Source organism: Zea mays, chromosome 6 (genome assembly GCF_902167145.1).
Source record: "Zea mays cultivar B73 chromosome 6, Zm-B73-REFERENCE-NAM-5.0, whole genome shotgun sequence".
Taxonomy (NCBI): domain Eukaryota; kingdom Viridiplantae; phylum Streptophyta; class Magnoliopsida; order Poales; family Poaceae; genus Zea; species Zea mays.
The window spans coordinates 6,436,251-6,441,850 of NC_050101.1; the positions used below are offsets into that span (position 1 = coordinate 6,436,251).

At 42.1% G+C, this 5,600-nt stretch overlaps 2 long non-coding RNA genes across 2 annotated transcripts; both read left to right on the forward strand.

Annotated features, from left to right (window-relative positions):
• Window positions 1-1,033: 1,033 nt before the first annotated feature.
• LOC103628931 (uncharacterized) lies at window positions 1,034-3,228 on the forward strand. Its single transcript, XR_554003.3, has 3 exons — window positions 1,034-1,640; window positions 2,394-2,487; window positions 3,030-3,228. It is a non-coding gene; the product is annotated as an uncharacterized lncRNA (long non-coding RNA).
• Window positions 3,229-3,321: 93 nt separating this feature from the next.
• LOC109940249 (uncharacterized) lies at window positions 3,322-5,251 on the forward strand. Its single transcript, XR_002262942.3, has 3 exons — window positions 3,322-3,443; window positions 3,996-4,912; window positions 5,037-5,251. It is a non-coding gene; the product is annotated as an uncharacterized lncRNA (long non-coding RNA).
• Window positions 5,252-5,600: the final 349 nt, after the last annotated feature.

Consider the following 5,600-nt stretch of genomic DNA (forward strand, 5'->3'; position numbering starts at 1 on the left):
AAAGCACGATTGCAAAAGCCAAGCGACAAGAGCGACAAATAACACACGGATCACTTTCTCTCTCAAGTCACTAATCACTAATGATCTCTTTTCTTAATTGTGAAACTTGGAGAGATGGAGGCTTTGAATGTGTCTTGGAATGAATTGCTAGCTCTTGTATTGAATGTTGAAGGTTGGAATGCTTGGGTGAAGTGAATGGAGGTGGTTGGGGTTGTATTTATAGCCACCAACCACTTCCTAGTCGTTGCTCCATTCTGCTGAGCGCGGACGGTCCGCCCGCCTGGTCCGGACGGTCCGCCCCTGTAGATCAACGGCTGAAAACGCAACGGTCAGCAGTAACGGCTATATCAACGGCTATATTGCATTTAATGCGAAGTCAGATGTCAGATAAAGCCAGTCACGGACGGTCCGGTCGTGCACCCCGAACGGTCCGCGAGGCCGCTATAGTTCATTTTTCCGAACCCGTCACCTTCGGGTTTTTCGGTTCCTTGCCTACCGGACGGTCCGCGCCTGAGGCCGGACGGTCCGTGAGAGGTCTCAGATGGTCCACGCTTTTCCTCCGGACGGTCCGTAGTGCAGACTTGGATTTTTGTATTGGTTCTGTCCGAGGGTCATCCTGGTGTTGCGGACGGTCCGCCGCAAGGGCTCGGACGGTCCGCGCTTGGCCTGTTTTTCCAAAAAGCTTCTCCTGTCCGGAATAATCTACGATATTCCGGACAGTCGATTTAGTATAGTTGTAGATGAACCTTTGGCACCTGTAGAACATATAATCTAGAGCAAACTAGTTAGTCCAATTATTTGTGTTGGGCAATTCAACCACCAAAATTAATTAGGAACTAGGTGTAAGCCTAATTCCATATATATATATATATAGTTTATGTATTAAGAGCCCTGGGCTCTCTATAATGGAGGAAGCCCTAGTCATTCCAGTCTAGAGGTTAGGTTGCACCGCCTTTTCAACTGAACATAACATGCAGAGGTCCGAGGCCCAACTGAAAGAGCCCAAACGCTAGCCCCATTCACCCTACGGGGTCACACCAGATCGTCAACCGCCCTCATCCCCTCTCTCCTCACGCCAATCCAAACCCTAGCCATCGCCGCCATCGCCGAGTACCAGGCCTCCGGGGAACGCCTCATCGGCCTGCATGTCGATCCACACCGCCCGCCCTGCTCCGTGCGTCACCCTCCCCACGGAGGCGAAGGCGCCCTGCGCCGGAGATCGCGGGATGGTTCCACGCGGCTCCTAGGCTACCAGCTGGCCATACGGATCTTTCCAAGATCGCTTCCTCACTCCTCTTCCCTGAAGGCGACAACGACTGTGGAGGAGGCAGCGGGGGTCAGCGAAGAGGTGGTCGCGTTCACGCGGGGCGCAGCCTCACGGCCCGAGTTATGTCTCATCTTCCCCCCTCCCCGACGACGCGGACTCCCATGGTTTGTGGCTTCGTGATTCATCATATTGGAACCCCTCGCCGCCTGCCCAGCCAGCGCCAGCGCCCCCACCCAGCGACCCCGCCGTCGCCGGTGACCAGCCCCAACCCCATCACAAGGCCGGCGACAAGGAAGCGGATGTTGCCACCGCCGAAACTGATGGGTACAAGGCGGGGTCGTCCTCATCGCACCTGTCTCGACTGCTCCGGGAGGTAGGCATCGACGACTCCTGGCTGCTTGTGCTGTTGTTACTTGCAGGCAGGCTCTGAATGCTGCTGCTACATAGCCAAGCTTGTCAGCATTGCGACCCTTGGTGGATGAATAGGGTCTGCAATAGGTGAATGTTCTTGTTTTTCATCTTCAGATGATGCACTTTATGTTCCATTGGACGTATCAGTATAGTTGCAACCAAGGATTTGTTCATTTTCTTTTCCCCTTTTGACCGCGTCAGGGAAATTGGAATTAAGGGCTTCAGACATTTTTTAAGTGCATTGTACTTTTTTTCATGGCCTACTCTTTGTGAATTATCATGTCAATCATGGGCATTGGTAATATCTTACACGTCAGGTGGCGTTAACACATTGTGTTGATGAACCTGAAGACGTACGGAGTGCTCGAAAGGGTGTTGTAAACATGTTCTGAGATGTGGCTATGATAATCTAAACGTGTGGATCTAACTTGTACTTTCCAAACTGTTCTGAGATAATGTCGAATATTGTCATGACTCGATTTTGGTAGACTACATATTAACACATCCTATTTCTATATTAAGAAAAAATGCATATAATTAGACTTCATGAAAAAAATGCTTGTGCTAGTTTTAGTTCTTCACTGTTTTTATGATTATATCTATATTATTTAATTATGAACAACTTGTATCTGAATCTGAATGTAACAAATTACTAAATTTTTTATTTACATTGTGATACATGTTGGTTGACTTACATCCCATATTCCTGTTGCAGTTATCTCCTATATTGCAGTTATCCAGAACCGCGTCGCCCCTCCATTCATCCTTGACAACGCTGCCTGTGTTGCTTTACGTGTTCAGGGCTTCAGGTTTGAGCATTTTTTTCTTAATTTTACACTCCAATCTAATGTTCAATTGGAAAACGGTCCATCGTAGTAACAGAGATTCAATGTTGTAATCCCTTTACTGATTGTATGCTTCATTGGAACCTCACCAAGAATTTGCAATAGGAGCCATATGCACTTAGCTGTAGTCTTTAAAAGTGGTCTTTAAGCAAGGTTATTTTTTATGCACTTCACGGCAAATTACCCTTACAGGTGACATATTTTTAAAAGTGGTCTTTAAGCAAGGTTATCTTACGTACTAAATTGTTGAGTCTACTTCTCAAGGTTTAAGTAAACAATAATGTAGCCTTGATACTTCTTACTAGGTGTAGAGACGATGCTATTAAAAATGAGGACAAAACTATCACTTCATACTAGTTGTCACCACTTTGAGATAAAACATGAATAAGCATCCATATGCGTGGAACAAAGGGTGAACAAATTTTTTTCATCTGTGATCTGACATTAAAAAACAGTCTTACTGCGTTTTACGCTAAATTTATGACACTTTTTAATGTGTTTTACAGCAATCCAGGTGCCACCAGTGTGGGCGCGATCCATCACGAGTCGATGCTGGCGAGCCAGCCATAGCGCGACATCTGATGCTTCTGCTTCCTTACATGAACATGCATCAGTAAGTCAGCCATCTAGCCCTACTTACTGTAACCAGCATGCATGATCCACCTCTGTAATTTTTATTTCCTAAATAAGTGTTTTTATGCTAATTTGAATACGCTATTACGCCCAATTACTAGATCGCGCGTATGCTCCGCTTTGTAAACACGTAGACCACCAATCCTAGATTGTTTTTGTTCTTCCTAGAGGGGGAAACGCTGTGAACTTTTTATTTAGATCATTCTGTGAGCAACTCTTGGTATAATTGTTTGCAATGGCGATATCACAAGCTCTTCATGGATATGTGACAATGGTTCGGGTTACAGGTACCTCATGGATCACTTTTTATGCACTACGCAAGCACTCTATTTTTGTAAACTCACTGCCTTGCGGATTTACATAGCTTGGTCTCCTTGTTTTTTTATCTTTATAAAGCATTGCCTTTCCATCCATTCACTATTTGTTCTTGAAAAATATGAACTTCTGATTGTATCCCTGTTTACTCCAAGATCCAAAAGTTAAAATGTTTGTTTGTTTTCTGAATACCATTTTCTTATACATATGTAGTTATTGGCTTGAGAATTTCACGCTTCACGTTTAGTTATCAAAACTACCAATAAATTTTCATTCAGTGATTTAACTGGAATTTATTTATGTGAGAAGTGATTTAGACTAGCTTTATGCTGAAAGAAAATTCAAGCATTTGCTGAAAGTTGATGTGCAACTTGTCCAAATTTTGTACAAAGAATGTTTTTTGACATGGTTCCTTTGAAAATACACCCTTATAGTACATTCTAAAAATCGTCACAAAATTCTATACAAGAAGTTCATCTAGCATAGTGCATATTAACCAGAGTTAGAATTTGTTCCACCTCCAGGTGCTTGACCTCGGGGAGAACCTGCTCTCCGGCGTGCTCCACCCGACGCTGTTCGGCAACCTCACCAGCCTTTTGAAGTGTAAGATTTGTTATTCTTTAGTTATATAATTTCTAGTAGAGACAACTTAAGTATTACAGCTATGTGTTAGGGAGGGTTCAGGAAAAAGAATGAATTTTGTATTCAGCATATGTGCATAATAGGGCTTCGATTCTCAAGTCCTGTAATATTGGAAGTATGCATAAGTGCATAACAGAGTTTATTAAAGAAAGAAAAGTCCTCACTTGCTGGCAGTTTGTCCATTGTATTTTTGTAAATTAAGGTTATTAAAGAAAGAAATGTCCTCACTTCCATGGGTTAATTTATGATCTTAGCACTTGCTACGACTATAGGGTTTATATAGGTTCACAGCTTCTTACTGTCCACTAGGCTTCTCCAGCTGCATTGTTTGTAAGGGACAGAAACTAGCTAACTGTTGTGACTTAATTATTCATCAACTTTCACCTGCCTTAAGCCTTTTAGGTTCATTTGTCTTATATATACCATGGTAAACCACACCATGAATATGCCATAAATAAGTAACAAGAGTGACTAGCAACTCAGCACACACAGGTTGTCAGGATCCTTCACGTACACCTTTCATGTTCTTGCAACATTGATTCTACATGCTTCAGGTAGTCTAGAATATCAGATTGTTGTATATATTTAACACCTTCTGTAGCATCAAATTCAGAAATGCAGTCAAGAAAAGGCTTTCCAAAACTCTTAGAATGTATTCCAAAAGCAGTGCACATATTCAGAAGCTAATTATGTAATTTCTTATATGTTGCTTTGAGGCAAATTGAACAGGGATTTGTTTGGCTTCCAAATGGTTTGTTGGTCCTAAAATAGTCAGAATCACATGACATCTGTGCTATAGGTAATCTGATCTTCTAACTCAAGTTTGCATTCAGTTTAGACTTTAGGTTATGTTAGTCATAACAAACTTGAAAAGACATATTAACAAGGAAAGATCATCTTAACAGTTCATGTTACATTTGCAGATATGGACCTCGGTGGTTTTCTCCACATTAGGAAAGCTGGAAGAGCCTTTTGAACTCAGTTTTTTTTGCTAACAGTGGTGTTATGGTGAAACAGAGTTTTGTGTGTATGTACCAACAGCTAAAATGTAAACACGACATTATCATAGTTGAGTACAGGAATAATTATCTCTTATATCTTATTGCAAAATCTGAAACAGTTCTCCTGTAGATGGTTAGCTTGCATTTTACGCTACAATTACCTCAGATCACTTGTATCTTACACCAATTTACAAAATTTTTTGATGCGTTTTATGACAACCTCATGCGCTGAGAGATACATTCGGTCTACATTCGTTATTATGAAACAGTTGGACGATTTACGTTAAAATTTATACTCATTTACGTTGTTTTGGTTCACAATTTACGCTGAAATCCATTCGAGCCAGAACCTGCGCTCAATCGATCGCACGCGATTTTCACGCCATAATTCAGGCCTCATTTGTTGTTACGAAACAGGTATACGATTTACGCTAAATTATATACTCATTTACGCTGTTTTAGCTCACGTTTTATGCTAAAATCTAT